Below are 24,616 nucleotides of genomic sequence, written 5' to 3' on the forward strand. Positions count from 1 at the left end.
GCATGAAAAAGTCTTAATGAGAGCAGTCAGTTTATCAAAATAGACAGTGTGAGATAATGGCGTCACAATGGCATCCAAATGCATTCCGTGGCCCTGGAAGCTGGCGACCTGTAAGCAATTCAAAAGGGGTGAATCCTGTGATTCGGTTAACAGATGATCTTACTGACATTAAGGCCAATGGCAAAGCTGACAACCTATTTAGTTTTGTCTGTGCACAGATTTTAGCCAATTTCAGATTTAGCGTGAGATTCATTCGTTCAACCTTACCTTGGCTGGCAGGATGCCAGACAGCACCAAATGCATGTTTTAGGCCTAGGGCCTGTTCAACGATTCGCAAATGTTCATTTTTAAAGTGAGTGCCGTTATCTGATCGTAAACGGTGAGGAAAACCGTAACGAGGTATATAATGATTGATTAAACATTTTATCACTGCTGTACTGTCTTCTCTGCCGACAGGATAAGCTTCAGGCCATCCCCTGAAATAGTCGACGACCTGTACCCTCATGATCATGTCTGTGAAATCAATCACTATTTCGTCCCCTGGACCACCGGTCAAAGGAAACGAACCCCTTGTTGGTTTAATCGTGGGTTTAACGTTATATCCCTGGCAAACTTCACACGTGCTCACATGTGCTGAGACCATAGCTTTTAATAAAGGATACCACCAATATTCAAGCGCTCTCATCATCTGTTTGTCCCCTACATGGCTCACTCCATGAACCTCTACCATGATGGAATAACACAGACTCGCTGGGAGCGCCGGACGTCCGTCCGGAGCTTGCCACAGTCCGTCAGAGGCACGAACGGCTCCATGTTGTGCCCACACAGAGACTTCTTCAGGGGTACAGCGCTGATGCTCTTTACAAAAGTATTCCCTTGTGAATCTCGGCAATAGATCATTAGATGTTCTTTCTGATGTGCACATCATCTGCGAGGACACATAACCAGCAGCAGCTTTTGCCGCCATGTCTGCTGCGTCATTGCCTCGGCTCAAAGGGCTATCCACCTTAGAGTGACCAGTGCATTTAATCACTGCCACCTCTGAGGGGATCATCAGAGCCTCTAAAAGGTCTCTGGCTTCACATGCATGTGTTATTGGTCGACCTGACGAAGTGATAAAGCCACAACGTTTCCACAACGGCATTTCTACATGTACAGCTGTAACAACATAAGCAGAGTCAGTATAGATGTTTACACGGTGTCCACCAGCATGTCGCAAGGCTTTGATCATTGCTACCATTTCTGCCCTCTGTGCTGACTGCTTCCCATCTAGCCTTGCTGCATCCCTCGTAATCATCTCATGCCCTACCTGCTCTACCACTGCATAAGCCGCTTTTAAACTTCCGTCTTCAGCCCTGAGACAGCACCCGTCAGTGAACAAATTCATGACTGGCTCAGGGCCAGTCAGTGGTTTTGCGAACAAACCTGGTCTGACCACTGACGCCCTCTCTGTGATAAGTGCACAGTCGTGTGGTTCTCCCTCCTCCACCAAATCTGCCATGTTAAATGCCCTCATGTGTGTATATGATATGGTCGGCGAGCAAAATTGCTGCAATGCGTCGCTGGCGCAAAGGGGAAAATGTGAATAATTCAGAATTAACAAAGATGCGATTGAATGCGTGGTTAAAACAATTAGGTGGTGGCCCATGACAATGTGAGACGTTTTCTTCACTATCTTTGCCAGTCCTGCGACAAATCTGCTGCATGGTGGTCTTTGTTCTACACTGTCCAACAACATGCTAACATACATCAACACTTTTCTGCCCCCTGGTCTTTTTGATAAAGTACCCCATGTGCACTGGACCCTGTCTCAGAGACGTCCAAATGAAATGGTGATCTGTAATCGGCACTGCTGAGATTAGCTACATGTGCCATTTGTTGTTTCAAGTTAATGAACAACCGGTCAGCTTCCTGTGTCCACTCAATTTCTGCTCTCAAATTTTTCATACCCTGTTGTTTTACAAGATCTCTCAAAGGGGCTGTTAGTGAAACATACATTGGAATATATTGTCTACTATACCCTGTGAGGCCTAGGAATGACAACATCTCCTTAACCGTGGTTGGCTTTGGATGACTCAGAATTCCTCGCCTATGGGCTACAGTAAGCGTGGAGCCCTCTGGGGTGATCATGCGACCTAGAAATGTAACACAAGGTCTGCACAATTGCAGCTTTTCCTTGCTTACCTTGAAGCCACTTTTGTGTAATTGTCTCAACACCTCTTCGCTCCCCTCCAGGCATCCTTGCTCTGTTTTGGCTGCCAAGAGGAGGTCATCAACATACATGATCAACACACAGTCTTCAGGCAAACTACAGTCCTGTAATTGTTGTTTTAGTGCATGGTTAAAAATTCCTGGGGATAAAACAAACCCCTGGGGTAATCTGTTATAAGAATATTGACACCCTCTGTACGTGAAAGCCACACACGCCTTGCATTCCTCCGCTAAAGGGATACAGAAAAATGCTTTAGCCAATGTAAACCAACTGTGCTCAGGTGTTATCACAGAGAGTCCAGTATACGGATTAGGCACTGTTAACGATGGTGTAGCCACAACAACATTGATTGCTCTCAAATCATGTACCAACCTGTACTTATTTGTGCGTTCCACCTAGATTTGTATGGTGTAATAACACCCCTCTCTAGGAGTCCTTTTACTGTTACGGCCACACCCTCGTCCACCTCAGGTTTGTTACGGTATTGTGGAATCCAGATGGGGTCGGGGAAGTTTAACTGAAAGTAAACTGGAGACATGTTACAAAAACCTACATCTGTTGGGCCCTGAGACCAAAGATCCTCAGGTAAATTTTTTATGACATTTGGTGCTCCCACACTATCTGACAGCTCCCTGCCATGGAATCTAGAAACCTACACATGCTCTAGAGCGCCAGTGTGTCGTGTGGCATCTTCTATCCAATAGGCTTTGTGTTTAGGTGAATATTTAAGATCTGTCTTCTCCGTGGGCTCCCAATCCTGGGTGGCCAACAGTGTTTTTGTAATCTCACCTAGCTCCCTGGCTTCATGGCTTGGGTGTAAGACTAACGATATGTGAGGTGCTGCTGTGTCTGCCATCTCATACCACTTCAACTGCTCTTCAGTCAGCTTCACTGGAGCCATCACTCCTTCTTTACTTACAAAAATGCCGGCTCCCTCCAACACCCATCTGTCCCCCTCCACTTCCTGAAACATTTCTTCATATAATAAGTGGTTATATCATTCCTGTCATAAAACAATGTACAATGCAATGGGTCTATGGGGGGTAAATAGATATCTAAATTGGAAATCCATGAACGGTATTTATTATACAGTTCCATTGCTGTGCCCCACTGTGTGTCATCATCTAATTTTACCCAGTCAAGATCAACTGTCTCCTCCTCACCACACGAGGTCAGCATCCACTGGCTGTCTGTCGTATTACCTGATAGGGAACAGTTAGTGGTTGTACCTAATTACGTTGGGCCAACACACCATTTTAAGATTGTGATATGGCCTATTCATTGTTGAATTGCATTAAAACAGAACAACAGACAAACTGAATTGGTTATAAAAATGAAATTTATTGGTAACAAAAAAACAGCAGAAAAAATGCAAAGCAAAGTAAAACAAAGTCAAAGAAATCAACAAGGAACCAAAGTGACAAAAAAGGCGGAAAAGAAAATGCGGAAGGCCCAAATTTTTTTGCAGATTTGAAGCTATTTGATGATGAAGACGGAGCGGAGGAGGAGAAGCAGGAGCATATACTCCTGTAAAAACAACAAACATACAAACAACTTTTTAGAACATTTAAGATGTGTCGTTCTATTTTAATTACACAACCCAAAAAAGTTTTTTGCAAGAAATTCACCATATTGGGGTAGCAAATGTTTTATACATCTTAATGCAGTGTAAAGATGAAGTGCACCTCTGTTTATAATATTTTAGTCATATCGAATTACTAACATTACATCTGTCAAGAATGCCTAATGTCAACATCTGTCAAGAAAATAAAGACAAATAAAAGATATGCACTACATTAGCTCAGTTGCGTCACAAGCTCAGTCAAACCGCCAGATTACACCAACAGTCAACATTAAAGTTTATAATATTTTAGTCATATCGAATTACTAACAACAAAATGAACATTACTGTGAACTTATTTTAATGAGGTAACCAGGAATTAATGAAAACTTACCTCGGAATTTACAACAGAAATGAAAACTCGTCTGACTCTGAACTCACGGAGACGAGCGCGCCCACAAATAGGCCTACCTGTGTGTGGCTTCATGCGGCGCTGACAGGATGATGACGTCAATGTACCGCGAGAGTGATTCGAAATTAGATCTGTACGCGTAAGTTCTCGACTCGCTCTGGCGATACATTGACGTCATCATGAAGTCGAACATGACTAATAACACATAACAAAAGACAACATGTTAAAAACAATAAAGATGGGAGAACTTGTTTAACATTAAATTGTATTAAAATAAACAGAAATATTGTGCTTTTAAAGCATAGCTTTTTAGATCTTCATCCGGGGGTGTGTTCAATTATTTCTAGATAAATGCACATTTTGTTCTAAATGGACAGACCTTTAAAAATTTATAAAAATGGTTTTATTATAGTAAAAGTGTAGTTACTATGGTTTTTTTATTTAACAACAACAATAAACATCAAAAGAAAATTATCTGCTAAGATAATAACAACCAATGGTTATTTTAATAATTATACTTATTTTATATATATATATATATATATAATTTGAGGGAAGTGGTGGGCAATTGCAGCTGACCATACCAACGTTGGCCCAACGTTGTATTTCTGTCAGATAGGTTGGGCCAACGTAACCAACCAATATTGACGTTGGCCCAATGTCTGTTTTCTACCTGGGATAACACTTAATCAGAGCCGGACAGTAACGGAGTACATTTACTCGAGTACAGTACTTAAGTACAATTTTGAGGGATCTGTACTTTACTTGAGTATCATTTTTGGGGAGTACTCATGACTTTACTCAAGTACATTTGAGAGGCAAATATTGTACTCTTTACTCCGCTACATTTCTATCCATAACCGTAAGTACACGTTACTTCTAAAAAGGAAAAAGAAAAATCTCGGAAACCACCAATTTGTTTTTTCCCTCTCAAACGTGATTGGATTGTGCAGGCGCCACTTATTGGGCGAGCCTATCAGCAACAATCACCCAGACCTCAGAGCTCTATCATTTGCTGTACACAGCTGTCAATCATCTCACGTCTGCATGACACGTCCTGTGTACACTTTCTCATTCACGACATCCGCGATAAAGCTAAAGTAACATTTCTTCACCAAAACAAGAAGCTAATAAATGCACGATTGAAGAATATGTGTTTTGTGTGTATTTTCATGCGATTTGGGGGTATTTTTATACGAATAAAGAATAAAGGGAAGAGTAGCCAATAGCGTCATATAAAATGGTAAATATAACATGAAATGAACTTGAAAACATCGCGACCGGTCAGCTGATTTTCTTTAATCATTATTATTTTCTCTTCTTTGCTCTATGCTGCGTGTATAACACGGTCAGGTTCAGAGGTGTGTCAGAACATTGCTATTGCCTTCTTTGCTGGTTTAGGTTTATTGATTTCAGGGGCGGCGTTTGTGTATGGCCCTAGCGTTCAGAAAACATTGTTGAAACAAAGTACGTGTGCATAATTAGACTCATTAAAGATAATTAAACTACTTTACACTGATGTGTACATGTAGCATAGGCGTCGGAAGCATGTGTATTTGAGAATGTATAAACACCGTTAATTCACATAGCGTCATTGACGTATAGTCGGTAAGACCGAAGATATGTAGTTTTGACGTGACATCATCGTAATGTTGGTTCGAAGCTCTTTTTGGCTAAACTCGTTTGTCTGCATTTTCCACATTTAAGATCATATACAGGCATTTATTTTCAATAAAACAAAGAAACTGCTTACAAAATGCCTAACAGTGGTTTTGGAATCAAGTGTGAGGTTATGGGTAGTGGGGATGGTCTTTATTTTCCCAATTAGTTGGCATCCATTTAATAATTTTAATAAATCGAATAATTTACACTATTGTTATTGTATTTCATTCATAATGTACAACGCTATCTGTGAAAAATTAAAAAAATATATTGTACGGAAAGACTTTGTAGTGCAGTCGCAGTTTAGGCTATTATGTATTTTGCGATTTGCCACTAGCTATGCCAGGATTAGCTTAAAAATGAAAAGAATCAAGGCTTAACAACCCTGCGACAAGGAAAGACATGTTTTATATTTAATCTTGTTTGCTGAATCTGATCAATGGTTGGTTTATATTTTAGTCTCATAGTCAATTAACGTAGTCGGTGGTGGTTATGACAACATCTGGCTGGGTTATTTTTTTACTACTTTAAGTTTTGTGGTTACATATATGTGGTATCATTTGGTTTCATTGTGGTTCGTTTTTGTATGGTCTGAGGAAATTTCGCCATACCCTAGGTTTTGATGAAACGCCACTACTGATTGATGAAAAAACAGAGAAACTCACATGTACACACAATTGTTAGCTGAATTGTATTTTCTAATATTACTCATTAATGTAAGCCGAGTATTCGCTTTGATGTTCTTGAGTATGCGGTGTGTTGTTTAAAACTGTTCGTTCAAATGTGGGTGCAAAAAATCCATTAAAACTCTAGCAGAGGTGAAAAGAATAAAGCATGGTAAAAAGATTAAAATTACTTTATTTTACTTTAAATTCCTAACATTCTCCAAGGTATTAACATTAACATTTTTCATAACTCCATGTAGGACGTTTCTGTACATAAATGTAAGCACTGTGGCAGTAGTAATGCAATATTTAGAAAATGTACTCTTGTACTCTTGATACTCAAGTACTTTTAAAAACATGTACTTCAGTACTTTTACTTAAGTACACATCTGACTGTAGTACTTTTACTTGTACTTGAGTAAAATTTAGCAAGGGGTATCTGTACTTTTACTCAAGTAATGAACCTGTGTACTCTGTCCGCCTCTGCACTTAATGTTGTTGCAACCACGTATAAATAAAAGTGCAAATATGCTTCGGAAATTACTGGTCATTCGGTGTTTCTATGATAAAAACTAACGATGAGATCCGATTAACACCACAATTAAGTCACTTAACGTTACATGAACACACACACGCACACATACACACATATATATTACTTTAACTTGCAAGATGATTTCGCGTTCTGCTCATGTCTCGACAGCTGCTCGGTGTCTAGTGTAACAGGTGTACATTTAAAAACTAATATTTTGTGATTCCACTTGCCATGACCATGTATGGATTTCCTGTGAATATCTGTCATCCACGCTGATTTGGGGAGTTAGCACAATTAGCTTCCTCCCAGTCTGCATGTGATCTGGCAGCGGTAAGTCGCGGATATTTTAGTAGTGACTCAATTAGATTTATAGTTCATAAAATCGATTGGTCTAACTCTAACTTTAAGTCCCCCTGTGATGTACACTTATGTATGGTCGATAAAGTTTTATATTTAATTATTTCGCTCAACAAAATTGTATTTATATCTTTCTCAGCGTCGTGCATTGCTGCGCGCTGCTCATTGCTGCACAAATCCTCAATTTGCCTGTTTGTTTTATCCAGGTACATTATTTATTGTATTGTGTTCTTAAAAACATGTATTTTTGTAAAGTTATAAAGCCCAGTCTGCATTTGATCTGGCAGCACGTCGTGCATTGCTGCGCGCTGCTCATTGCTGCACAAATCCTCCATTTGCCTGTTTGTTTTATCCAGGTACATTATTTATTGTATTGTGTTCTTAAAAACATGTATTTTTGTAAAGTTATAAAGCCCAGTCTGCATTTGATCTGGCAGCGCGTCGTGCATTGCTGCGCGCTGCTCATTGCTGCACAAATCCTCCATTTGCCTGTTTGTTTTATCCAGATTCAATAAATGGGGACGTGATGGCAAGGAGTTTTGAGATCAAATTTATTACTCAACGCAGAATAGACACCGCTACATTAGCAAGCAATACTTTACTGATCCAGAATTTTAGGTGATTATTCACTTTCAGACGTTCCTAACAGTCCCCGAGACTTGAAATTAACCGACATTTCAGAGCATATCGTACTTACGCAAGTAAGTTAACGTTAACTTCAAAAGTTCACTGAATTGAGACTTGCTGTGCTGAGAAAACAGATGAATACAAACAGCTGATACGGAGCATGAGTTTAAATTAACATTAAAGAAAGCACAAATACTTATTTTGTTATTTGTAGTCCACCTCTTACAGTTGAATTGCGTACTCTTCGTCTTTTCTTTCAGTTGTGGAAACTTCTCGACTCGTGTGAACGAAATGGCTGCTTGCGCTTCCGTCACAACGTCGCGGTTACAATAGTACGTCATCATGACAGAGTTTTTGGCACATGCACATTACATAGAAAATTGATAGAACCTATGTTTTGTTGTTATCTGAACACGCAATTTAGAGTTTTCCATTTTCCTTCAGGTTGAGGTTGTTACGACTCATTGTATTATGTAACGGAAAACGGCTAGCGCCTTGGTTTTGTGTCAGACAATGCAAGTGAATGGACAACAGTTTTTGGTTACTAACTTTCTTAAAAATCGTGCAGATTTAAACGACAAAGGCGAGTAAATGACAGAATTTTCATTTTGAGGTGAACTACTCCTTAAAAGTTACAATAATTGTAAGTGATGTTTCTTTGTTTTTCTTCCATTTTCTTATTTGTTAGCAGCAGCAGCTATATAACCACCCAGGATCGCTGTATCTTTTGATTGGAAGCTCTATAAAGTTATTTTAATGATCAGCCAGTTGCAGGCATTTTCTCTCATGTGCCTGTGTGTTAGCCACTCACTACACTCACATCATGTTCTTCTAGTCACAGCATAGATCACCATTGGTTTTGTACTGTGAGTGTTTTTACTAAGTTCTGTATAAGCAAGTCAAACTGTGTATCAATGATGTGAAGTTAAATCAAGCCACTTTAATTACTCTTCCACATCTAAAGCAGTACATTTAAAATACTAAAACTGTTCTTAAACAAACAATGTTTTGATTGCCTTTTTACATCTATTACACAGTTTTAGTTATCAGCATCTCTGCTTTAATAGTGTCTTCTCCTGAGAACCACATCACTAAAGACTAAGGTGGCCTTTAAAAAGCTTCAACCTAATGGTGTTTGTATGAACACAGCTGATGTCTAATGACTCTATAATGAGTGACGGCATCTGTTCTTCATTCACCAATGAGAACGCCAGTTCTGATGATGAGCAGCAGCTGTACACAATTAAAAGCGCTTGAGCATTTACAATATAAAGGTCCTAGTTAACGTTACACAGATGATGAAGTCAAATTTAAGATGACACGGAAGCGGTTCTAAAGTTATTTAGAAAATAGGGTCTATATACTCTATGATAGAAAAAAATCCTTCAGGTTTATGATAAACAATGATTTCAAATTAGAGAAGAAACAATATTATGTTTGGCATGCGTATCCATGTTTAAACATCCATTAATGTTTTTTTAGTTTAACCAAAAAAAAGTTCCTGTTCCTTAATAAATCTTTTCTTTGTGTATGGTAAATCTCTTAAATGTGAATAGTGGCTCTGAGTTCTGGTTTCTGGTATTAGCTCTTATCTCCCAAAAACTCCTAAAACCAAACTTAATCTATTGAAGAACTTTGGCCATGAACACATTTACAGTACCAGTCACATTCATTATTGGAGTTGAGTGCAACCGAAACGTTTGAGGATTTTAGATATACAGACTAGAAAAGATGTCAATCATCACAGTGTGATGTTCCTTTGACATTGTGTAGTAAATGGACAATTGTTTAATGTCAAGTTTGACTGACTGCTCGATCAGAATGATGGAAATTGAAAAGGTTTTATTTAGAAGAGACAACCCTTATAAAATGTATAATGTGAGCAGTTCTTATTGGTCTAGTAGTTATCAGGTATACTTGTAAAACTGTTGCAGAAGTACACCGGTATTCAAGGACAAGCATTACAGTGATTTAAATCCAACATATCTGACTCGTGTCAATTTGTTAATGAAATGGGGAATCATCAAATCTAATGCCAGAAAATGATGGGTTACCTCAAAGATCTGTTTTATGGCCTTTCTCTGATTTAAATATACATGCTGCTGCTTGGCATGGAGTTACTTTTCATTGCTATGCAGACAATGGTTATACATTTAATCTAGATCAGATGAAACTAAATGATCAACTCTCAATTAAACACTTTTTTTCTTACACGCAGAGAAGACCGTGATACTACTTATATTATGGAATACAACTTGCACATGTAGTACCATTTATCTCCACAAATACCGAAGCAAGGGATTTATCAACTGGCGACCTGCAGACCAAATGCCGCCCGCCAATAATCTTTACCTTGCCCGCCTTAACAGTTCAAATAAATGGAGAGACTTAAGAACTGTGTGCTTTAAATGTATGTCGTGAGACGGCCGCATCTTTGGAAGTTCAAATCGCTCCTACATTAACAAATTATGAAAGTAATTACCGTCGCTAATAAAGCGATTTGATCTTGTCTGTCCACACGTAACGTTTTAAACAAAGTTATAATCTGCAATCCACAGCCACAGTTTACTAGCGTGGTTGGTTGCAAACCAAACATGTCTTGTGCCCTTGAAATTAACTACAGTAAGGGTACACCGCATGAACGGTTGTCTCGGATAAGGGAAAAACATTGTTTAAAACTGCATTCATTATAGCTGTTCATCTCCCTACAGAACTTGCACTTCAAAGGATCTGGCCTTGTAAGTGTGTAGGGCACATGATTGTGATTGTAATTCACCCGAATAGGTGAATTACATGTGAATATGCGTATTAGTGTTCAGTTTCTTGTACAGACTAATTGATTAGCTTTATAAGATGCCAGTTTAATGCCACAATAGACGGGGATTACTTTTCGGCTAAATGTATTAGCGTTTTTACTTTTGATTTGACTTTAATTAATTTAACCAAATATCATCTTGAAAAAAACAAAAACAAATACTGGATGCAATATTTGTGTGCATGATTTAATATGACCTATAAGTTAAAGCAACAAAAACTGTATAAAAACTAAATTCAATAAATAACAAAGACTTAATAACAAAATAAATTCTGATGTGGTAAAAAACTGGCATGCACCCAATTTATACTTTTGGCATCCGGCCCTCAAAGAAAAGTAGTTGAAGACCCCTTACCTAGGCATTATATTAGGCAGCAGTCTGTCATTTGAGAACATCTCCCATGTCATGAAACAGCCTTCCATCTAATAAAACATTTCCAAACTGGAATATTCCGTTTCTGATGCAGAAAATAATTCATTTTTTCCTTTTGTGACCACAAGCAGTGGAAGCTGGTGCTAAAGATATTTGGGGGCACAAACAAACAGAAAATTCAACTGTCAGTAATGCAAGACACTGAATAGCCATGTATCAGGTTATGTATCATTATTACAGTCAATGTTAAAATAAATGTACTATGAATCAGTGAATTTGAATTAAATTTTACATTTACATTTATTCATTTGGCAGACGCTTTTATCCAAAGCGACTTACAAGTAGTTTTTTATACAGTGGCACATTACTGCAGAGCAATCAGGGGTAAGGTGCCTTGCTCAAGGGCCCTTCAGTCATGACCTGCTGGCACTGAGATTAGAACCGGCAACCTTCTGATCACTAGCCCAACGCTCTAACCATTAGGCCACAACTGACCCCTGACCCCTGACCCCTAAATGGTCTTCTTCATCAGTAATGAAGAAATCAAGGTAATCATTAAAAAAACAACACACTATAGTTTCCTAATCATTGGCCAGTAACACTATTTGAAAATAAATTTTACATTTACATTTAGTCATTAAGCAGACGCTTTTATCCAGAGCGACTTACAGATGAGGAAACATTGGAAGCAATTATAACAACATAGGCAACAAAATGCATAAGTGCATTAAAATTAGTCCATTAAAGCCTAGCACAGTATACAAAGCTAAGAATAGTGAGGTTATTAAAATTTTCTTATTCTTTTTTTAAAGACAGAAAAGAACTAGAGGTTAAAATCAATTAGCTACATGTTGATGGAAGAGATGCGTTTTCAGCCATCTGCTGATCTTGTAGTTGCAGGTAGATCATTCCATCAATGTGGAACAGATCCAGAGAAGGTACGGGAGAGTGACTTTTTTCCCTTTTTGGGATGGTACCACTAATCGTTGTTCATTAGCAGAACGCAGTGATCTGGCAGGAACATAGGTCTTCAAATGATGGTGCAGACCCGGTGGTGGTCTTGTAGGCCAGGAGCATAGCTTTGAACTTTATGCAGGCGGCAACAGGGAGCTAGTGTAACCTGATGAAGAGCGGAGTTACATGCGCTCTCTTCGGTTCATTGAAGACCACTCTTGCCGCCACATTCTGGATCATCTGGAGAGGTTTGATTGTGCAAGCAGGAAGTCCAGCCAGAAGCGCATTGCAATAATCCAGTTTGGACAGGACAAGAGCCTGGACTAGGATTTGCGTGGAGTGCTCTGATAGGAAAGGACTAATTTTCCTAATGTTGTAGAGGATGGATCTACAGGACCGGGTGGTCCTGGCAACATGACTTGAGAGGTTAAGATGATCATCAATTACCACCCCAGGTTTCTGGCTGTGCTGGACGGTGTAATCGTTGATGAGCCTAGTTGAATGGAGAGGTTGTGGTGTGTGGTGGAAATTTTCATGACGTGGGTTTCTTCACGCTAATCTCTGTAAAAATTGATTCAAGACTGTCTATCTTGTTGTTCTTAAATTCCTTAGAAATGTTTTGCTACGTGGCAGACCACTCAGCTCCTTTACCCTTGAGCAAAGACCAAGAGGTTCTGGTGAAGATAAGAGATGGCGACACATTTTTGTTACCAAAGATACGTTCTTGCTCAAGGGAGGGGAGAAGAAGGGGTGTCATGTTTGGATCGTATAAAAGCCCTGTAAGTGAGAAGGAGGGCACCTTCTCTGTGCACCATGCTTGTGATGCAGACTGAATGTCAATAAATATAAAATACCTTGCAAGGTAACTCATCCTCTCTGTGTGTTGCATTTGTCTGAAGTGTTTAAAACTCACCTTGATTAAGGAATAAGAAAATTCCACAACAGGTGAATCTTTGGGTTGGCTGGGATCAACAGCAGTTCCGTTTTGCAAGGTTTAGCTGAAGATGATGATCCTTCATCCAAAGTGAGATGTCACTCAGGCATGCCGTGATGCGAGCAGAGACCGTCGGATCGTCCGGTTGAAATGACAGGTAGTGTGTCATCCGCATAGCAGTGATAGGAGAAGCCATGCTTCTGAATGACTGAGCCGAGGTATGTCATGTAAATGGAGAAGAGTCGAGGTCCAAGCACTGAGCCCTGTGGAACCATTTTAGGACTATCCCAGAAAGCCCCACCCAGTTTTCCAGCCTGTCTATAAGTATGTTGTGATCGACCGTGTCAAATTCAGCACTGAGGTCGAGTAGGACCAGTGAAGGATTTTATTGTGGTTTAAACATGCCTTTACATTTAATATGCTTTATGATTTCATTATTGATTACTAACCTTGCATAATATGTTGAAAATATAACCAGTGTGTGAGTTGAGTAAACCAAGAGTTAGAGGGTGAAATTGAGTGTATTTTCCACAGGAAATGGTATGTGTGTGTGTAAAGATCAGATTACACACGGAGCTCGTTGGAATGTGGTGGGGTGTGGGTGTTTCCGTGTGATGTTTTGCAGAAGGTAAGAAAGCAAAGGAGTGTGAGCTGGTTGGCTGAGGCAGAACAAAGGAGAGAAAGCGGATTGGACGAGTCCCAGGCTTCCCCAACCCCCCATCTGAAACCAGAGACACGTCGTGAAATATTATAAAAAGGCTGTGAATTTGTTTTTCTGGGCCGGTCCTTTGTGAGACGTTTGCGTCTGAGGACCCACCCAGCAGCTGTATTGTTTGAGACTTCTGATCAATAAATTTCAACATTTTCTTAACTGGCCTCTCTCCAATTTTGAACGCGCCGAACATTGCTGTAATGTTCATCACCAGCACAGATAATTTGCCTGAATCAGTACTTAAGCAAATGTCGTTTACTATCTTAATGAGCGCTGTCTCTGTGCTGTGATGCGGGCGGAACCCAGATTAAAAATTGTCAAAGTATCCGTTTGAGTTTAAGAATTTGTCCAGCTGGTTGAAGACAACTTTTTCAATGATCTTACCTATGAAGGGAAGATTTGAGATCGGTCTATAGTTGTTTAATATGGTCTTATCCAGATTGCTCTTTTTCAGGAGGGGTTTGACAACAGCAGTTTTCAGCGAGTTTGGGAAACTTCCATAGAGAAGCGAGGCATTTACCACATCTAGGAGATCTGCTTCTAAACAGTTTAACACACTTTTGAAAAAAGATGTGGGAAGTGCGTCAAGGGCGCAGGTTGATGTTTTAAGGTGTTGAACAGTTTCTTCCAAATAACTTCAAAATCAGACATTGTAACTACTTTCTCAGGTTGTGGTGTGATCTTTCTGACCCCAGCGCTACTCAAGGATGTGCTGACCACCTTTCTAATGTTATTGATTTTATCAGAGAAGAAAGAAGCAAACTCACTGCACTTGCTGTCTGAGAGCATTTCACTGGGAATCTGGCTTGGGGGGTTTGTCAGTCTGTCTATATTGGCGAAAAGAGTCCGGGTGTTGTTTAAGTTGCTGTTTATAATATTTGAGAAGAAAGTCTGTCTAGCTTTGCCTAGTTCCATATTGAAAGCATGGATGGTGTCTTTGTAGATGTTATAATGGGCTACAAGTTTTGTCTTTCGCCACAAGCGCTCTGCTTTTCTGCATTGTCTCTTCATATTTTGCACCGCTGTTGAGTTTCTCCAAGGTGCTTTTTGTCTACCACTCTTCCTGACTTTCACAGGAGCAATATCATCAATTACACTTTTACCCTTCGAGTTAAAATAATCAAGGAGAGAATCAACAGAGTCAGCAGATATGCTTGGTGTTAAAGATATGGCCTTCATAAATATTACACTAGTGTTCTCATTTAAGCATCTTTTCTTGAAAGACACAGATCTAACTTCAATGGCAGAGGAGATCATTATATCAAAGAAAATACAGAAATGATCAGATAATGCTACATCCTTAATAACAATAGATGAAATGTTTAGACCCTTACTGATAAGTAAATCTAGAGTGTGTCCACGATTGTGTGTGGGTCCATGTACATGCTGAGTCAGGTCAAATGTTTTTAAAACAGTTTTGATTTCTTTTGCCATATTGTTTTCTGCATTATCTACGTGAATGTTAAAATCTCTGGCAATAGAGAAACAGTCAAACTCTGAGGAAATTGTTGATAAAAGTTCTGTAAAGTCCTCAGCAAAGGATGAAGAGTATTTTGGAGGCCTGTAAATAGTGATAAGTAAAATGCGAGGAGCACCTTTTAACACAATACCCAGATATTCTCAAATTATATTTGCTTACGTTAATAAACATCTTTAAAAAGAGCCACCTCTCCTAACTGATCTGTAGACACTCAAAGTAAAGTTAGGAGGGGATGCTTCATTGAGGACTGTTGAACGTAGGGATGCACCAAATATTCGGCCACCGAAAATCTTCGGCCGAAAATGGCCCAAAAGGGCATTTTCAGCTTAGGCCCGAAAGACTTTTATCACCGAAACAATACGGCCGAAATTATGTGATGACGCAAACAGAGACCGCAACCTGCACGTGCTTGTCTGAAGCGACAAGTCTGCGGTGTGGACGTATTTCAATAAATCTCGTATATACTCTTATAGAGTGTTCACACCAAATGCTTTAAATGGATGCTTGTACACTTTGTTTACTCGCATCATTAGCTCGTGAAATTCGCAAATTCGCGTCTTGGGAGGTCCTGATTGGTTAATGCGGCGTGTATTTTCAAGGGTAGGTCATTGCGATCCGGGCCGCGATGTATGCGGAGAACCCACGTGCAGACGGAAAAGCGCAGAAGGAGATCATAGTCGAGAGAAAAAAAGACTCGTCTCTCTGCACCAGATGAGGGACATGCACCCTCGTTGTCTGATATATTCAGTGAAATCCTGCAAGAAAATGCCTCAAATAATAGGAAGTCTATTCTGTTCTTAGGCTTCTATATATGTGACTAAGATTGTAGCCATATTTCTGCTAGATATATTTTTTGCTAAAATGTTTATGCACTGGCCCTATTTAAATACACTAGCTCAAATCTTTCTAAAATGTCATGTAGATGACAAGCTCAACCGCTACATGGTTATCTGTCTGAAGTCCCCAGAAGTGCTGTACATTATTATTTAATGAGTAGGGTCAAGTTAAACATTTAAGTTTGAATTTTATTTTATAATGTGCATTGTTCATTTTCATTTTGGTGCATCCCTAGTTGCACTGCATCTGTCTTTTAGCCAGGTTTCATTTAGAAACATCAAATCCAGGTTGTATGTGGTTATTAAGTCGTTGACTAGAAGTGATTTGTTTTAAAGTGAGCGGATGTTATAAAGTGCTAACTTAACAGTCTTGCTTTTTGCCCCATAGCAATCTTGGTTTAATGCAATGGGCACCAGATTAATTTGGCTTGCTGTATGGCTATTTCTATCATGTGATAGCACAGCAATAGAGAAAGATACAGGCACACTGGTTCCATGTTTGTTCTGTAAACATTTGAGAAAGTTACTGTTATTTTAGCGGGGACCCGACACACATCACTTAGAGCTGGTATCAGTTGTTTTTGGTCAACCTTGAGAAGATGGAGGATGGTGTGGGCCCTGGCATTGTGGCAGAGGCCGAAGAGCTCTCACAGAAGGAGGGCAAGCTGGGTCCGCAGGCTTTGGTGGTTATGGGGCTAGTCCTTTTTTGGTTGATATCTGGGGCATGTTTGGTTCCAGCATTTTTTAGATTAGATTCAACTTTATTGTCATTACACATATTCAAGTACAGTGTAACGAAATGTAGTTTAGGTCTAACCAGAAGTGCAGGATATACAGTGAATAAATACAGGATACAATATTGAGAAAATATAATACAGTGGGCATGGACTATAAAAGTATTTTGCAGTAGGAATGTTCTATGAAAATATGACAGTAGGTATATACTATGAACAATATATACAGATGGCTATATACTATGAACATTAATGTACAGGTGGATATGAACAGATAATAATTTAGACTAAAATAGTGCAAGTGACTTAAGTGTGCATAAATTATTGACATTGGCTATTAAAGTTGCAATGCAATAGGAGAGTTAATGCAGTAGTAGAAGTTACAGTGCAGTGGATGAGTTAATGCAGTTATTAAAGTTACGGTGCACTGAACTGCACACCATATCCACATACAGTGGTGTAAATACAAAATTTTGGAGTCATATTCCAGGAAACCCTTCCTTGTGTCATATAAACACTGTTGAAAGGGATAAACATGATTGTAAGTGTTGTCAATCCTATGGTAAACACAAAAAATACAAGGCGCTTTTTGATTTTTTTATCTAAAGTCTGTATTTGAAAGTGTATAACTCTGAGCCTGTGAACCACAGTAGACTGCAGAGAGTTCTAGTTGATTCCAGTAAGTGTATGCAAATAAAGAAAAAAAAAAATTCTCTATCCCATAGTATGGAAGAGTTATTCAAATGCATCCTTGGGAAGGCCAAGTGTCCTTTTTTTTCCATTTTCAGCTGAATTTGGCATACCCAATTTTAAAAGCACACCATTCCCACATACAGAGGTGTACATTAGAAATTCTGGTTTTCTTTTACAGAAAACCCCCCACAATTTCATAAAATACTGTTGAAAGTGAAAAGTTTGATTGTATTTGTTGATAGTCTTATGGTAAACACAAAAAACACAAGGCCCTTTTTGATTTTTTGTTCTAAAGTATGTATTTTGAAGTTTATAACTCTGCCCCTGATTGCCAGCAAACTGTATTGGTTGATTCCAGCATAAGAGTAAAAAGAATATGAAGAATGAGCCCCAGTAAAACTTTTTGTTATTTTTTTTATAAGTACCAAATATAAAAATTTACGATAATAAAAAATAAGTATAAAAACAAAGAGTGCAAATGGCATATCAATGTACAAAATATAAATTATACAAATGAAACAATATAACAATATAAGTAACAAAAAAGTACACACAGCTGTTGCTTTTATTGCTGCTGGAATAGGGATGTCCTCTCTTCTCCACACACCCTCAGGACTCTTGACACGGCGACTGACTGTGTCACCAGTATATGCTTTGTGGATGGAGGAACACATGCTCACCTCCCTAGTGTCCATCCATTTCACAAACAGCAAATTTCCATTACGAAGCCAACGAATGGTTCCTCTTTTGGCTTTCTTGCTCAGGTCATTTGTTTTTGGAAAGCCCAGTCTGTTTTGGCGTATGGTGCCACAAAACAAGAGTGGACTTTGCAAATAAATCCAAGATGAGGGTGGGGCTGGTGTAGAAATTGTCCATGAACACATGATATCCCTTGCCAAGCCGCGTAAAATCCATAAGTTTCATGACAGACTCATAGCGGAGACCTTTACCTTCATCTGATAAACATTTCCCTTCATATACAAAAAAGTTCCAGGTATAGCCACACAAAGAATCCGCAAGAACAAATAACTTGTATCCCCATTTTGTTGGTTTGTCTTTCATGAACTGTTTCAGTCCAATTCGTGCCTTTGATCCAACCATCCGTTCGTCTATGGAAACCTCCATGTGGGGCTGAAAGTATGCCATGCACTCTAACAAAAAATGTCTGTGTAAAGAGGTTTTATTTTGAAGAGTTTGTCATACTGAGGGGTTCCTTTTTTTCTCTGATTATCTTCATCTCCTTTTAGGTCACACAAGTGAAGAATCCAAGAAATAGCCTGGAATCTGGATCTTGACATGACAGAACGGGGAAAATTAAAAGTGTAAATGTCCTTATTTGACCAATAATCAACAATGGTCTTTGCACTGACAAGTCCCATATACAATATGTATAAAGTGCTAAATAGGCAAATAGCTCTTTCAAAGTAAGAGGTAGCCATTTGAACTTTATTCCTCCCTCAGCCCTTTTTTTGGCATAGGAATTTGTGTTATGAACAATGGTGGCATTGGTAAAAAAAAGCTGAAACAGCTGTAAAGGTGTATATGGTCTGTCCATTGCAAGCTGGGGCCCAGGTGGCCGGGAAGGCAGAAACTTGAATAATGCTGGCACCTCATCAACATCCTCTTTGTTATGCCATTTCTCACCTTCAAAAGAGGGTGGAGGAGCACTTCTCCTCCGTGCTCTTGCCCTTGTACCAGTGGGGGTTGTGCATCAGGTGGAAGGTGTGGGTGTGCTAGAGGTGTGAGAAGATTGCTTTGTTGTTCTCTTTTCACATGTTGTCCATTCCTCATCAGATGGGCTGTGACTGTAACACAAACAAATGCAGTTTATATAAATGCTTTCATTTATGAACACAAAATAATAACAGTAACATATAAGAACAGAGAACAGTATTCCTGCAAGCACACGCATCATTATTATAACCGATAACAACTAATAGCGGTACATACGCAACGCAGAACACGACAATCAATATGATTTACAATCATATAGGAATATAAGAACATTACAGTAATAACGCGGTAATTATTATCATTAACAAAAAGTAATAAAGCATATATAAGTGTAAAGATATTTACTTACATATCCAAATCAGGATCCTCTCCCTCGAAAAGCCGCTTCTCTGGCGGAATCCACACTCTCGGCACTGTCGGAGTCACTCAGCCGGTCAAGTTCGGCCAAAACTGCCTCTACACCGAGGAAACTCTTCTTTTGGGGCTGTTTTCCCTTGCCCTTACCTTTTGGTGGCATCTTTTTTATAGCTTGTCGTCAAAAACGGCCGTCCGTGTTAGCAGAAGCGAGCGTCTGTGTAAAATGCTGTGCGTAAAGTGTGTTTGTTGTCTTCACACACGCCCTTTGCGCAGCAAATATGATATCTTCGCCTCTGTTTGAACCTTCTTGCTTACACCATGTATCAATGTAAAGGTCTGAGTCTCAGGTTTCCTTCAATATACATCTGATCTGGATAGATAGATGTTTATATACTTTGCCGATTTATTTACTATCCATACCTTTTATTTTGCGATGGATTTGTGTCCTGCACACCTTAGACAAAACAGAGGCTATTTACCACATCCAAGCATGCAGACAGTTAGGAACGGTCTCATATTGCAGAAAACAACCGACCAATGAATATTCCGTAACATTTTTGGCTATTTGTAAATGCTTAGTGAAGTCATCAGATCAGTTATGCAATGTTTATTTTTCTTGTGCACAAAAATTATTTTCATACTTCGCGATTCATTCAAAGTTTATTAGATCTGTGTTCATATTTAAGCAAAATGAATGTTAGATCCTTATTCTGTAGAGTCAGACCTTTCATTTGATGTATGACATGCCCATCTTAGACATATTTGAGCCGTGGGAAAAATATTCAAATTCATAAACATGCATAATTTTAAAGGAGCTATGACATGGGGCAAGTTGATTTCTGGACTAAATAACTTTTTTTCTGTAGAATAAATGCAAAAATGGTGCACATATTCAAAAACTAGACACTCTAAGCTTTCAAGTTACAAACCATATGATAGTTAGAGTTACCCAGCTATTTAACCTTGCATGTATCTTTTTACAGTTAAGCTCTGCGGACCCACCGATGGGTCCAATGAGTTAATAGGTTGCAGTCCAGAAGAGGAGTTAATGCAGTTAATAAGGTTACAGTGCAGTAGATGAGTAGATGCAGTTAATAGAGTTAGTGGAGTAGATTAGTTTATCCAGTTATTGAAGTCATATGTGCAATAGATGAGTAGATGCAGTTAATATAATTACAGTGCAGTAGATAGGTTAGTGCAGTTATGGAAGTGGTCCATTAGTGCAAATGAGCATTCAGTTAAATATTCCTGGTGTGCAAGTGAGCAGTGCAGAGTGAAAATGATGCTGTGTGTGTGTAAACAGTCCAGTAGAGCAGATACATGAAGTACTGGTGTGTAAAGTTCAGTCATGCATGGTAGCCCTGTAGTGCAATGTAAACAATGTTGTAGCAGCATTGGAGTTAAAGGTAAGAGAGGTAGTGGAATCAGTGGGGGGCAGAGTTCAATAATGAAACAGCTCTGGGAAAAAAGCTGTTTCTTAGTCTGCTGGTTCTTGTCTGGAGGCGCCTACCGGAAGCCAGGAGAGTAAACCGTCTATGAGCGGGGTGAGAGGAGCAGTTTAACTGGTGATGGTTAAATTGTTCGCTTTGGCTTTACATTTTTACTTATTTTGCTATCTATTTATTGCCCTCTACTAAGTTTCTTTTAATTTTCTAATATGTATTGATTGTTCAAATATGGTATAATAAAGTGTGTTAAAAAGTCAAAAAGTCTCTGTGTTGTCGAACAAGGTGTTAATGTGGAGGATGTGCTCGTGGTGGTGGGAGAGTTGATCGGCTTTGATAATATTCTCTCAGCATCACGAAAGAATAAGGCAATTGTCTTGTTTGTGAAAACAGAACAAAAAGTGAATCAACTAACTGAAAATGGTATTTGGATTAAGTAAGTGTTTGTGCCCGTGACTCCTTTAGTGGCCCCGACTACTAGAATAACTATTTTTAATGTGCCACCGTTCGTTTCAAATGATGCTATTGCAAAACAATTAACAAGATACGGTAAAATTGCAAGTCCGTTTAAAATGATCCCACTGGGTTGTAGAAATGCGTCTCTGAAACACGTCATCTCTTTCAGAAGGTAAGTGTTAATGTTTCTGTCTTTACCGGAACGTAGTTTGGAGATTTTTTTCCGGGTGAGTCATGAAGAAACTTCATACATTTTGTATGCTAGCACCGAACATTTTAAGTGTTTTGAATGCAGAGATTTAGGCCACAAAAGGTTCGCTTGTCCACATAAAAAAGAGGAAAGTGAACGAAAGTCATCTACTGAAACAGCTGGAGGCAGCGGGTCGTCAAATAATAACGTAAATATCAACATTGAGGAAATTACAGCAACACGGACAAAACAAACGACAGAAAAGCAAAGCGAAAGGCCGATAGAGAAGGTCAACGGGCACAACGAGGTGAGTGGACGCGATGATAATGTTGAGACTTGTGATAAAGCTGGTTGCAGCACCGCCATTGTTAATGATGAGTTCACGAGTTCACCTGCGCAGATAACAGCGATGTTGATAGGGATAATAAAGCAAGAGCTTGGTTATGAAGGTTATGCGTATTTGGCGTGCTGTCCGGGAAGCGGGCTCCGAGCTCGCCAGATCTATCCGAACCCGAAACACTACACCTTGGTCAGGGTGAGTGCGCCGAGCTCGGAACCGGTTTGAGCCCAGAGCACACCCCCCGGGGCTCTTGCAAAAGAAAAGTGAGTTTGGGAGAGGAGCCGGGGTGGAGGAGGGATGCTTAATCTTAGGAGATCGAGCAGGTAAGATGGATACTCTATTTATGAGCGAGCTCGCTATGGCTAATTGTGTATGTGCAGTGATTGCTGATTGTGGACCAGCCGGCTGATTATATGCTACGGCTCCTCCCGAACTTTGTTAATTAAACATCATTTCACGAGTTCACCTGCGCAGATAACAGCGATGTTGATAGGGATAATAAAGCAAGAGCTTGGTTATGAAGGTTATGCGTATTTGGCGTGCTGTCCGGGAAGCGGGCTCCGAGCTCGCCAGATCTATCCGAACCCGAAACACTACACCTTGGTCAGGGTGAGTGCGCCGAGCTCGGAACCGGTTTGAGCCCAGAGCACACCCCCCATAAAGCAAGAAGTTGGACAGCCGCCGGAATACGCATACCCCCCCAAAACGCGGTGCTGGACAGTATGGAGGCGTGGACTGCGTTCGGGTAAGGACAGGAGGATGGTGGCTCCTTAGAAAGTGTGGTTTGAGATGAGGCAAGACTGGGGCAGGGGTTCCTCCGAGGATGGTCGAGACTGATATGGAGAGAAGATGCCTGCTGTCTTCGTGGGTGTCCCTGGATGAGGACTGATACTGGGAGGGGGCTACTGAAGGAGGGATCCAGCTGAAGTAGAGCACCTGATGGAGGTTCCTGCTGGGGAGAGAGCTGCTGTTGTGCTTGATCCTTAGAAAGTTGTAGATGGCAGAACACGAGATGGAAGCACTGGCCTCTGCGGAGGCGATCGCTGCGGCGACGCAGGCTTCGACGTCTTAGATGGAAGCACTGGCCTCTGCGGAGGCGATCGCTGCGGCGACGCTGGCTTCGACGTCTTGGATGGAAGCACTGGCCTCTGCGGAGGCGATCGCTGCGGCGACGCTGGCTTCGATGACTTGGATGGAAGCACTGGCCTCTGCGGAGGCGATCGCTGCGGCGACGCAGGCTTCGACGTCTTAGATGGAAGCACTGGCCTCTGCGGAGGCGATCGCTGCGGCGACGCTGGCTTCGACGTCTTGGATGGAAGCACTGGCCTCTGCGGAGGCGATCGCTGCGGCGACGCTGGCTTCGACGTCTTGGATGGAGGCTTCTGCTGAAGAGTCTGCTGTGGCAGAGCCCGTGACTTGGGCGATGGCCCCTGCAGGCGGGGTCTGAATCCCTGGTGATTGCTGAGGCGGTTGCAGTGGCAGTGAGATCTCCCGCTAGGGAGATGAAGGCTGAATAGTGGAGGTTCGAGCCCATGTGGGTGAAGGATGGATTCTTAGATGATTCGGGAAATGAGGGTTCGGTGGGCTTCCCTGATGATTGAGAGATCTGACCTGATGTAGCTCTAAAAAGCTTCCGATGTCCAGCGCCCTAGTGCTTGGATTTGAGACTGCGATAGGCCTTTTTGGGCGGCTGTAGTTGCTGCGCCTATGCGGAAGGAGTGGCCGGAAAAGTGGTCTGCGGGAATGCCAGACAAGAGCAATACGGCTTTGAGGTGTTTTTGGAACCAGAAGCGTGTGGCTGGGCGGCTTGATTCGTCCACGAAGAGAGGGTCTGATGTGGTTTTGGTCTGAGATTTCCTGAAGTGAAGGTAGGCTAGAAGGGTCTGATAAGGCTGAATCGGTGACTGGAGGTTGAAGATGTAGATGAAATGTCCCCTCCTGGTTTGGTCCGTCTTGCTTTGTTTAATTAAGAATGAGATCGTCTCTGAATCGAGTACTGATAGGTCAGATAACGTTGGATGTATTACGGGGTTGAAGATGGACGTGGTGGAAATTTCAGAACATCTTAGAAAGCCGAAAAAGGCTAGGACAAACATGGAGTCGAGCGTGCGATCGACGTGCTTGGAGTGATATCCTTTACGGAGGGTGGAAATGCATCTGGTCAGTATATCCAGGGTTATAGGTTGCCTGGCGTCTGGGCGAGGAGGCTGGGTTCTTTGAATGCCCTTGATGAGCGTAGATGTTTGGGAGCTGGCTATGGCTGCGGATGGAGAGTTGAATATGAGCTTGTGGAAGAACTGGACCCCACTCATGTAACCTTTAATTGAGCTTGCTTGGAGGTTTTTTGACGAGTTAAGGAAGGAGATGAAGGAGGTGATGAAGATTACGGAAAATGAGGGAAAGGGAAATGTTGAACGCGTGGTGAAACGCCTTGAAGCTTTTCCATGCAGTGAGATAAGATTGGAGGGTCCTAAGGGAGACGGCTTGGATGATGGAGTTTCGAGATGCATCGAGGAGGGTTTTTAGCGGGTG

The sequence above is a fragment of the Barbatula barbatula genome (assembly GCF_947034865.1).
Source record: "Barbatula barbatula genome assembly, chromosome: 11".
In the NCBI taxonomy this organism is placed as follows: domain Eukaryota; kingdom Metazoa; phylum Chordata; class Actinopteri; order Cypriniformes; family Nemacheilidae; genus Barbatula; species Barbatula barbatula.